Source organism: Manis javanica, chromosome 2 (genome assembly GCF_040802235.1).
Source record: "Manis javanica isolate MJ-LG chromosome 2, MJ_LKY, whole genome shotgun sequence".
In the NCBI taxonomy this organism is placed as follows: Eukaryota; Metazoa; Chordata; class Mammalia; order Pholidota; family Manidae; genus Manis; species Manis javanica.
In genome coordinates, this window is record NC_133157.1 from 20492168 (window position 1) to 20505347 (window position 13180).

Consider the following 13180-nt stretch of genomic DNA (forward strand, 5'->3'; position numbering starts at 1 on the left):
GTATTTGTAAGCAGTTTTATGACCAAAATTGTGTCTTTTTCTGCAGCTATTTGAAAGAGAGAACATTGCTTTCTTATCTTGCATAGGTTGCTTTCACAAGCAGTTTATAAGGCTCTGTGGTTTCAAAGTTAACGTACTAATATTCCATTAGGTGAGGAAAAAAAGCCTATTGAAAGAGGCTCAAAACTTAAATGTGGAAAGAAAAAGGTTGGAACTAGTATTTTTAATGAATGTGATATGAGACATAATAGTTTGAACCAACATTGGTCACCATAATTGTACTCACCACTTAGGATTTTATGAGGAATGATATACGTATAATATTTTATATTAACATTTCTGACATCAGAGTACATCTTAAAGTTGATAATGCATTATTATTTAATTAGCATCTTTTCTTTCTAGGCATTAAAGTTATGGGTCTTAAAATTGAAGGTTTCTTAAGATTACATGAAATATGTATGGTAAAGTGCATAGAATAGCGCCTGACACATAGTAAACAATTACTCAGTGTTAGCTGTCCTTGTGTTTTATTTTGTTCTTGTAAAGGATAGTTACATTCTGATGATTACATACTTACATACTGACTTACGATGATTTAACTCAAGATTTTTTGACTTTACAATGGTTTGAAGGTGATATACATTCAGTAGAAATTGTACTTTAGATTTTGAATTTGGATCTTTTCCTGGGCTAGTGACATGTGGTACCATTCTATTTCATGATGCTGGGCAGTGGCAGGAAGCCATAGCTCCTAGTCAGCCACGCCACTGTCAAGGTAAACAACTGGTACACTTATATCATTCTGTACCATATAACCATTCTGTTTTCCACCTTCAGTACGTATTCAATAAATTAGATGAGATATTCAGTACTTTATTATAAAATAGGCTTTGTATTAGATGATTTTGCTCAGCCATAGCTAATGTAAGTGTTCTGAGCACATCCAAGTTACCCTAGGCTAAGCCATGTTGTTTGGGTAGGGTTAGGTGTATTAAATGCATTTTCAACTTAGGATATTTTCAACTTGTGTTGGGTTTATTGGGATGTGAACGCATCGCAAGTCAAGGATCTGTACATATATCTTTGTATATAGTTCCAATGTAAAATGATATGCAGAAGTGAATAAAATGGATCAGAGGGTTGATCATAAAGGCATAACATATTGAAGGGAGATTTATTAGGCTCAAGAGAAACAGGTATGTGGGGTGAAAAATAAACCAGGCTTAGATTTTGATTTTACTATTCGCCCTCTGTGTTAAATAATAATGCCTCCTTGATACTTAGTTTCTTTGAGAGAGAATAATGCTACTTTACAAAATTGTGAGAAGTAGAGAATATGTATATAATCTTAAAAATGTCTGTGGACTAACTATAAGACAAGAACATTTTACACTGAGGCCTATTTGGAACAACCAGGTCTCCCATCGCTTGCTTTATTCATTAGCCTATCTTTCTAAGTATATTCATTCTCAACCTACTCTGCACAGTAACTGTCACTTCCTTGGCCCCTCATTGTGTTGACTTTCCTAACTAGAGCCTCTGCTTCTCTCCTTGCATTATTACAGACTGTTCTCAACACAGCAGCCAGAGTGGTCCTTTAAGAAACAAATCAAATCATGTCATTTCTCTTTAAAACTCTTTCCCCACATTTTACAGAGTAACATTTTTTAGAATGGCCTTCAAGTCCCCCACATGCTGTGACATGCTCTCCTAATTTTTTAAATTCTGTGGTCCCCTTCCTCACTCTCTTTCAGTTCAGTTCATTTCTTCACTGTTTTCTAGAATTGCAAGGCATACTTTCCTCTGCCCACAAAATTCCTCCTTGGATATCTGCATAACTTACTCTTTATTTCCTTTAAGACTTTGCTTGCATGTCACTTTCTCTTTCTTTTTGACCACCTATTTAAAGTCATAATTCTCTTCATCCCAGTTACCCCCTACCCTACTTTTTAAAAAGGAGTTATACCACAGTGAGACATCACTTCACACCAGTTAGAATGACCACTATCCAAAAGACAAGAAATAACAAGTGTTGGCAAGGATGTGGAGAAAAGGGAACCCTCCTACATCATTGGTGGGAATGTAAATTGGTGCAGCCACTGTAGAAACTGTATGGAGTTTCCTCAAAAAACTCAAAATAGAAATACTGTATGACCCAGTAATTCTACTTCTAGGAATGTACCTGAAAAAAAGAACAAAATTCCTGATTTGAAAAGACATATGCACTCCTATGTTTATTGTCACATTATTTACAATAGGAAAGATATAGAAGCAACCAAAGTATCCATCAGTAGATGAAGGGACAAAGAAGATATGATACATATATACAATGGACTATTATTAAGCCAAAAAAAGAAAGAAAGCCTCTGCAACAACATTGATGGACCTGGAGGGTATTATACTAAATGAAAGAAGTGAGATGTAGAAAGACAAATACCATATGATTTCACTTCTTTTTGGAATATGAAAACAAAACCAAAATGAACAAAATAGCAGTAGACTCATCAACACTGAGAAGTGACTGGTGGATAGCATATGGAAGAGGTTGGAGTGGGTGGCTGGAGAGGATGAGGGGAAAAGAGGGCACAAAAATTCTCAATCATAATAAAAGTTGCTCACAGGGATGGTAGTACAGTGTGCAGAATATAGCCAGTGATTCTGTAACATTTTTCTTTGTTGACAAATACTAACTGCACTAGTCCGGGTGAGGATTTAATAATGTGAGTAACTGTTGACTGGTGTATACTTGAAACCAACATAAGATTGCATATCGACTATACTGCAATTAAAAAAAAAGGTAGAATGTTAAAACATACTATGTAGTTTTCTTAATTTGATAACTACCTGTTTCTTTCTGGAAGATTGTAAACTCCATAAGACAAGGACAGAAATTTTTGTCTCTTTACTAGGATTTTGCCTAATAAAGACGTGGCTCATAGTTTGGTGCTCAGTAAATATTTGTTGGATTTGTTTAATAAATGTCTATTATTGCTTAAGACAGTTATACATGCTGGATTCAAGATGAATAGGCTATACCTATAATGTAGGGACTAAATAAATATTCAGATGAATGGCATTTTTGTTGGATGTCATGAATTGAAAAGGCTTTTGGAGGAATAATTTGCCAGTCATTAAAAGTTAATATTTTATTGCTAAGATGCCTATATAAAAAATGAAGGCAGTCAGAACTATTTCATTAAAACTGTGTCACTAACAGAATATTTTAAACATTGCCACAGCTATACATTTGAAGAATTTGTCCCATCTCTAACTACCACCATTTTTATTTGCATTGTCCTAAAATCTCGACAGTGGCATGCTTGAAAATGTCACAAATGAACTGTTTGGTAACTTTTCTTTTTTTAAGGAGGAAGTAACTGTTGTTTGGGAATATGTTTAGGGATAATCACACTTGTTTAGTAAATGAAGGGTGTTGATGGTACCTTTGTCATTTGTAAGGGTAGAGTTAACAAAAAGCTAGTGCCTTTGGGTTTGGGATGCGTTTGGAGTAATAGGAGACTGTGAAAGGGTGAATGTTAACGAAAGGCTGGATGTTACTTGGAGTTATCATATACTACCTCAGAATTAATTTTAAACCCTTGCTAAGTATTTATTTTATTTCATTATAGTTACTATTCATTTTTTTAAGCAAAACCATTTTGAACATGTAGATAACATGGAAAATATTATAGTAGGTTCTGTGGAGGGGGATTTAAGGTGAGTAATCAAGAGACCATAATCAGCAAATGTATGTAGTATGGTGAGATCTACATCGTAATATCACTTGTATTTCTGTTTATGGAAAAACATAGTAACCGAGCAGGATAACAATGAGCTTTCTGTTTGGGGAAGTGTTCACAAAGAATCGCTAGACCATCTGCTAGAAATTTAATAGAGGGACTACCTTAACTTCATGGAGAATTTCGATGTTAATTTCAGTATTTAATAAAAAAGATTTTTTATCCAAAGTAGTTCTAGGATCATGGAAAATTGTGAAGGTTTTTGATAGCCTCTTTTTTATGGTCATTGTATCTCAACAGACTAAAACAAATGATATTCCTGAATTTCATATGAATCTTAGGTGTGATCTGAATTTTAACCATGAGTTAATGGTTTATTTCCAGAATCTTCCTTCCCTGTTAACTTTAGTGACTATTTCTCACTTGTGTGGATTGCCTTTTATCGTATTAATAATCTCACTTTAATGCTAAATAAAACCACTTCCCATCAAATTTGATAATGAAACACTTCATTCATGCTGCTTAATTACAGTATTCCTAAGCTTTGTTAGCCCTGTGTATTTTAATTATTCTTCATCAGGAGAGACCTGCAGTAATTGATACTTGAGGCAGTATAGCTGATCGGTGTTGACTCTGGCCAGAGAGCTAACAAGTCTGCAGAACAACTGCTGCTCTTACGTAAATTTACTGTTTCTAAGGAGACCGTTGAGCTGGTGGTGTTCATGCCCCCACCCGCAACATGATACTTCATTATTTGGCTTGGTAAAGCCTTTTTGTATAACCCTAATTTGTTTACCTGTGATTCGGAGTAATTTTTTTCTCCCTTTTTAACAGTTTCTCTTGATCACCTGTAGTCACTCATCAAAACTTGCCGTGATTTTTTAAATGTTATCATTCTGTTTCTTTTCCACCCATCTCTTAAGCCATTAATATTGCTTATGGTAACAGTCATATCATGGGTACTCAATTTTACCACAGTCTGCATTGCTTTTCCTTTACTGTAATGGAAATTGCTTTTCAAACACTTAGGATATAAATATTAAGTGTAATTTTCAGAAATACTTTTTGTTTTGTACTGATAGTCTGTATAGCAGTGATGTTTTCAGGAGAAATAATTTATGTCTAATAAACAAAGCCTTAGTTTTCTAAACGAAGGGAATGTTAAAGTAATACAGAACTAATTGTGTTTTTCTTGTCCTTTACAAAGTCTTACTAAGTAATGTGACTCTTGGGATTTGAGCTTTCTAATACAAAAAAAAAACCACTTTGTTTTCTGTAATTTGAAAATGAATTATTGGGAAAAAACCTTGGCCAGTAAATTGTGATTATCAGAATATTTTTTCTATGACTGTCTTTTCAAAAGCTCCTTTTGCCCTCTTTGTCTTTTGTTTATCATATCCTGAAATATTAGGGTCCAAAAGGTGCCAGTGTTTTAAAGTACCATAATTATTTGAGAGAGGTGTTTATTCTATATCATGAATGGTAAACTCAGTCTGATGTGACACTTTAGTATCAAATATTTGAATTTTTCTTGTGTAATAAAGCAATAAAAACAAATAGCTATTCCTACATTTTACTGAGGTTTTGTTTTACTTCTACATTATTTTAGGTGTATTATTTTTTAATTGCTCTTCCTGTTACTGTTGAAAGACCCAGTAGAATTATCAAACTTTAAGTTGTATTCGGAAAACTTTGCAGTGTTTACTATTTCTTATTATTGTTATAGTAGGTAGATAGCCAGACATGAGCAGGGAGGGTGTTGGGGACTTTGGCCAGTGTTTACATTCGGTTAGATGCTTGTTTCTATTCTAAATGGTCCGTGTAAACTGTTCTCTGGGGAGGGGCGGTATAGATACCAGATCTGCCAAAACTGACTGGTTCCATCATGGAGGAGAGGTTGACCCTGACTTCATCTCAGAGTACATTATGTGCTCATTACCATACTAAAAATTACATCCCTTGGTGCCATGACACTTCTGAGGTAGACCATCTAAGGGCAAAAAGAAGGTATCACCCTATTTCCCAGAAATCCCCTCTCTGTTTCCAGAAATCCCCTCTCTGTTTCCAGAAAATCCCACCTAATCTGATGAATATTCCACCCCTGCTAATTCCAGCTATAAGACTACCCAACCTGAACCCCGCTGGTCTGTTGCTCTCTGAGGTCGACCCACTCCCATGTGAGTGTGTACTGTCTATGTAATAAACTTCCTGTTGCATGAGCCTATTGCACTTGGCTCTGAACTCTTTTCCATGGTAAAGACAAGAACTCGCCAACCTCCATCTGTGGTAATGTCTTTGCCACTTTGCACAAGTCTTTCTCTCTGTTCTACTAGTCAGGTAGGGAAATGCTACTGACTTCTCTGATTTGGATTTGCAGGTTCCTGTCGCCTGGGTGAGCCAGACAGGACTGCACCTGTAGGATCATGTTCTTTAGTAGCCTGCCTGAAAATCTCCTTTTTTTTTTGCTTTGGGAAGTTCTCAGAACATAATCTCACTCCATCCATTGCTCCACAGCTCCTGCAAATCCTGGGGTGGTAGGGGCTTACTTTCCACACTGTGCAGATTCAAGTGGACACTGGAGGACACCAGATGACCCTTGCTTAAAGAGTACGCAAGGCATTTGGCTATGCCAAGCAGGAGTTCAATGAACTTCCCTTTTCCTCCCTTTGTTCTTCCTTGTTCATTACTGCCTACCTGGTTGCTGCCATTCAGTACTACTCTCGCTTTAATGAATTCCTTCCTTACCTACACTTACTGTTCTTGAATTCTTTCTTGATCAAAGTCAAGAGCCCTCTCCTGGGTTTAGTTCTCACCAAGTGCACAGGGAGATGTCCCCAAGATTGGATTGCCTGACAACATTATGTTAGTTTATGTTTTGTATGGATATATTGAATGTGACAGTTAATATGTTGTATTAATTTATTTAAGATGTCATATACAATATATAAGCTGATTTTCTCCAGTTTTTTGATACTTGAATATTTTATCACATTTTTAATTAAATTTTCTTTTACAGTTAGAATCTGAAATGATAATTCAGAGGTTAAGAGTAAAGTTCTAAAAACTCTTTTAATGAATAGTTTTATTATATTTGCTCTATTGATTTATCATTTAACCCTGAGAGGAATCACATCAATTCAAAGTCAGGGGACTTAGTCCACAAAAGACTACCCTCACTTCCGAGACCAAAAAGTTCAGGAGTTTCCAGAACCACCCGCAGGTCTCACACCTTGCTAGAAAGACTTGAAAAACTCACTGAAAGCTGTTCTACTATGGTTACTGATTGTTACAGGTGTTAATAGGCAAAAATTCAACCAAGTAAATTTGAAGATCTAATAGGCCTAAGATTCATGCATCTCCCCCTAACCCCCTGTAGCAAGTAGAGAGATGCTCCCAGGAGTTGTGCAAAATGGAAAGTTACAGACAGGAGGGTAGGATGCCGTGTGTGTGTGGTGGGGGTTGGGGGGGGAGTTATTAGCAAAAGAAAAGAAAATTGCTGTAGGCCAGGTCACTTTCCCTTAAGTGTAAGAACTGACAGGGAGGGGGCGGGGGTGGGGTTTTGTAGATCTCACTAGCAATCTGGAAATTCCAGACTGATTTGTTTAAAATTCTGCTCCTGTGAGAGGCTGAAACTGGTTAGATTAGTTATTGAGCCTTGGTTTGGTGACTTGGCCTAGCAGAAGTGACACCATGTTAGGCCTGTGTCTTTAACACAGGGAAGGGATGCAGCATAATTTATCAATAAATTGCAATTAGCACCAATATTTAATAATAGGGAAATAGTTAAAGTATGTTAGAACTTTACGAATCTGTTAAAAAATACAGTGAAAACTAACAGTGTAGCAAAAGCTTATCATCAAGAGGATTACAGAGAGAAGCATAGATTTATTATAATTTTGTAAAATGCACAGTGAAATGTAGATTAGCAAAATGAAAAATGATCTAGCTATTTAATATCTACAGATTTATTCTGAGATAATTGGATAAGTATGCAAAGATGCTTAAATAAGCATGGTTTACAGGTAAAAAATTTAACTTTTTCTCTAAACAAATCTCATCAGTGTTCTGCGGGAAAAATCCGAATGCTTAGGCAGGTGCATTTATTCTTTCTTATTCTCAAAGGTTAATCATAGATGGGACTTTATTAAATCTCTTGTGCAATCCTATACAAAGAGGTTTTCAACTTTACTAGAAATGAATACATGCTTAAAAGTATGTACATAAAATGTCAAAATTATTGTTTTCACTTTTTAATTAAGCACTTTTTATCAAAAAGTGTTTATAAGTTCATCTGGAAGAAGGAAATTTTCTTTTTGTTATGATCAAAGGTGACATTTCTTGTTAAAATTTTTTTATTGAAACAGTGATCTTTCACCTTTTGGAAATTGCTGTCCAGTATTAATTTATTCCATACAAGTAACTATTGGCATATGTAGTTTTTGAAAGAATGGGTAATTATGTAATCAATAGTATCTATTTGCAAATGTTTAATAGGACCTATGTATTAGAAATAATAATCCTCAGAGCAACCCATAAAAATGTGTACTATTATGATCTTCATTTACAGATGAGCAGTCTGAGCCTTAGAGAGGTCAAATGTAGTTTCATACAAAAGTCAGTTAAGTTTTGTGGAGCCTGTTCAAACCTGAATCTGGCTTACTCTAGAAGAGTACATCTTAAACCTCTTTACCATTTTGCTTCTGTGTTCCTTCCACCCTCTGTTTATAGTAGTTCTCAACTGGCTCCACATTAGAGCTTTGGCAGTATACAAGTGCCCAAGCCTTAGCCTGGATCTACTGCTTAAGAATTTCTGGGGTAGAACCTGGTATGAAGTATTTATTTTGAACTGGATATTTGATTGTAATGCAGAGCCAAGGTAGCTGATACGTATATATGTATATTGTACCTAATACTATGCTATAGGCTGTTGGGTACTATAATCGAGTAAAAGGCATAATAATAGACTTGAACATAGCTGAGAAAAAACTTTGTGTACATACTTGACAAAATGTGTGGTATCGATAGTTATAGGAAGGATATATTATGTGAAGTGTACCTAAATCCTAGAACCATTTCAGTATTCACATTTTAATGCTGAAAAACAATCAAAATTAGTTTAACCTCTTTACTTTTGAGATAAGAACATTTTCAAGAATGGTATTCTTTATCTGTGATTTAACATTGGATATATAGTGAAGGGATAGTATTTGAGGCAGGAGAATAGCATAAAAAGCAGGAATAAATATGGTATATTTGGAGAAAATTACAAGATATGAGTGTTAACTATTAACAGGAAGTCCAGATTAGAAAGAGCTTTTAATTGCCATTACAGTACATTTAGACTTGTTTCAGTATGCATCAAGAAATTATTTCATTAGTAGTTGATTGGAGATTTATTTGTTAGGAAACTAGGTAACAGTTTATCAAATGAGACATAGAAAGAACTATGAGTGAGTAACTTCTCTCCCCAAATTGAAACTGAATTGGCACGTGTGCATTGAGAAGAGTATAGTCAACTTTTTGAATTCTTAGCTGGCAAGCCTTGCCTGTGGCAACAGTTTGATACCTTCTCCAGATGCCTTTTAGGTAATATCATGTGTCTCCAAGAAAGTGCTTTCTTGATATTTTCTTCATTGTAACTTTTTGATACCGAAATTTCAGAGTAAGAGTTGGTTCCTCACAGCAGTTAACTTCTTTGTATGGGGAAAGGTCTTTTGCACTTCTGGCTCTCTCAGCCTTTTCTTTGAAATGTCTAGGAAAGGCTCTTATATTTTCTTTTTTTTTTTTTCTGTTTTATGAAGCACTATTTGCTCATAATTTAAAGTTGTGTAATTTTTCTGGTGCATGTTTTCTGCCTTTTGATTCTTAGGTTCATTTTCCTTACATAGAGATTCCCACAAGGAACCCATATGATTGTTTTTTGAATGTTGCTTGTCTTTGAAGGAACACCCCGAGGACCACCATTATATGGAAGAATAGTGTGAGGGATGAGGTCTAAGAATGAGCAGTGGTAATTGACAGCTTGACCAGTCTTTCTTACCAGCTCTTGGGAGTTGAGCACAGGGGATGGTAATGACTATTCTAGGCTAGCAAGAAATCCCTCAAGTCAGTAGGAATGCTCTGGCTCAGAATGATATATTTCTTGTCATCATTTTTCTTTCTTTAACCTTTTATTTCAAAACATTAGAGATACATAGCAAGTTGTAAAGGTACTATAGAGAGGTACCCTGGACCTTCATAGTTTCCTCCAATGGTTATATCTTAATTATGGTACATTATCAAAGCAAGGACATTGACACTGATACAATGCCTGTGTATAATTGTTTTATTTTGTTGCATGTGTAGATTTATGTAACTATCACCACAGTCAAGATACAGAACTAATCCACCACAAAGATGTGCCCTATGGTACCTTTTTATAATCATACCTCCTCCAGCCATCTCTGCCCCCTGGCAACCATTGGTCTGTTTTCCATCTCTGTAACTTTATCATTTTGACAATGTTATAAAGAAAATAGAACATGTGAGTTTTTTTATCATGTTATCTTTTGAGATTCTTGTATATGTTTAGTTTTTTGAGAAACTACCCAACTATTCCCAGATTGGCTGTACCATTTTATGTTCCTATCAGCATGAGATTGAGAGATTCAGTTTCTTCCATATCCTCACCTGCATTTGATATTGTTGCTATTTTTTTAGTTTTAATCATTTTGGTAGGTATGTAGTGATATGGTCTTAGTTTTTCTTTGAAGTGATCTTTTTGTGATTTAGTTTGCATTTTCTAATTAATGGTGTTGAGCATCTTTTCATGTGCTTAGTGGCTATTTGTATATCTTTGGAGAAGTGTCTGTTCAGGTCCTTTGCATATTTTTTAATTGGGTTGTTTGTCTTTTTTGTTATTGAGTTATAAGAGTTGTATGTCCTATGTATCAGTCCCTTGTCTGATACATGATTTGAAAATATTTTCTCCCATTATCTGGTTTGACCTTTTATTTTGACTGTGTCCTCTGAATACAAAAATTTTAATTTTTGATGAAATGCAGTTTATTTTTGTTTATCTGTTTATCCTTTTTTTCACTTGTCATTTGTGTTGGTGTCAAGAAACCACTTCCTAACCCAAAGCCAATTAAGATTTACCTTCTATGTTTCCTTCTTGGAATTTTATAGTTTGATGCTTAGGTATGCACCCTTTTTGAGTTAGTTTTTGTATATGGTGTGAGGAAGGGGTCCAACTTCCATCTTTTGCATGTATGTATATGTAGTCATATAATTTAGTTTTGACTATATTTTTGAACTACATAAATTCAATAATGTATGTATTCTTTTGTGACTGACTTCTTATATTTGTGAGATTTATGGATCTTATTGTGTGGTACTCTATTGTCATTGCTATAAATCATTGAATACATTTACAAAAATTTATTCATCTATCTTATTGTTAATAACATTATTAATAGTTATTTCCTGTTTGGCTAGTAGAAATAATGCTGCTGAGGACCATTCTCGTATGCTTAGGTGCACATATGCTGGCAATCTCTTGAGTGTAATAGGGAAATATATATAGGGATATTAGGATATTCATGTACTGAACTTTGTATCTTCGGCCAGTTTTCCAATGTTGTACTAATTTATACTCCCTCTAGTAACATAGAAGAGTTCTGTTGCTCCACATTTTTATCAACACTTAATATTGTCAGTCTTTTTAATATGCTAGGTATTTCATTATGATTTTAACTTATATTTCCCTGATAACCACTGAGGTTAAGCAGCTTTTCATGTGTTTATTAAATGTGGTATTAGTTGTTTAGATATGGCTTTAAAAAACATTTCTTTCTTACAGTGTTGGTGGCTCTATATTATAGAGTCTTTGTATTCTAATTCTGGTAATCAGGCTGAAAGGACAGACCCTGTTTGGAATATGTTCTTCTTTCAGAAGGATAAGAAAAAACAGAAACTACTAACATCTTTTGAAGTTTCTGCTTAGATTCAGTAGGTCATATCCATTCAAATTCCATAGCCCCAACTATATCACAAAACTGTGCTCAATGTCAGTGGGCCAGGGGGATCCTCCTCTCACAGGAGGTAAAACAAGACATATGACCATGGATGGGGATGAAAAATCCTTTCACAAGAGAAGGAAAGGGCACAAATACTCTGAAACAGTAATAAACACACTTTATTTGTGAGGTGCCTGCTCAATCCTCTTGTCACTTTCTCCTGATTTGACTTTTTCTTACTGATTCCTAGTGGGATTTTTTTCCTTCCTTTTTTCATTTTCTTAGTAAGTTCTGGATATAAAACTTTTGATTGTTTGTATTGTAGATATTTTTTCCCACTTTACGACTTGCCTACTTAATCTCCTCATGATATAGTAGAGATATAATTGATATACACTAGTTTCAAGTGTACACCATAATGACTCGTTATTTGTATATATTTTAAATAAAATTCTTAATTTCAATATTATCTAGTTCATCAGTATTTTTCCTTTATAAATATGTTTTTTGTTTCTTGATTAAGAAATCTTTCCCTACTCCAAGATTGTGAACATACTCTTTTCTATTATATTTTGATTCTTACTGTTTTGCCTTCTACATTTCAGGTTGCAGTCCACCTAGAGTTAATGTTGAGCTGACATTTAACCTATTGCTGCAAGTCTAGAAAAGAGCTAAAATGTCTAAGTGGTTTCTAAGATCAAATGTATTTGGTTTACATATAGAAACATGATACTAAACTCGCATGTGTGGAAGATATATCTATTAGTGACACATGTTTACCAAATTTATTATATGTAGAAACATGTTCAGCATGTTTAAATTTTTACCGCATTTAAAATGGCAAAAATCAACCTTTCCTTATGTAGTGAGTGAACTACAATTTCTTTAGCTACTGATACCTGTATTTTAGCTACTATCAGGAAGGCCTATTCATTAGGTGAGGCAGTAATCCTGGTCTTTCTGGAAACTGAGATTGTCAATTTTATTTTATTTTATATGCTTACTTATTCTTTGTGTCCCAAGTTGTCTCTATGAATTTCTAGTGAAAGAACCAAAGAGAATCATTTCTGGATGCTTAATACAGGAATTGTTTAAATAATAATATTTCTATTATGCAGATACATTGGTGGTTTGCCTTTTTTTTTTTTTCAGCAAAAGTTGTTTCCTACAGAGGTGGTACTTAGACATAAACACTGAGTATCTGTTGGAGCACTGTTGTTATTCTCATATTTGTAGGATTAAGTTTTATCATCTAATAGACAAGATATTTGTTCTTAAAAATTGACCATTTTTAAACAAACAGTAACATTTGATATAGGTTGGTTTAACTTTTGTACATGGTATTTATTGTCCTTCCTAAATGCAAACTTTTAAATCTTGGTAATAGATCTTACGGTTATAATGAAAAGACTTGTTTAACTTGTCTTTTAGCATTGATAG

General features: G+C 34.5%; 1 protein-coding gene across 7 annotated transcripts in view; it reads left to right on the forward strand.

Moving 5' to 3' along the window:
* Positions 1–13180, forward strand: part of PTBP3 (polypyrimidine tract binding protein 3) — a 95283-nt gene that overhangs the window by 17139 nt on the left and 64964 nt on the right. The window lies entirely within an intron of this gene.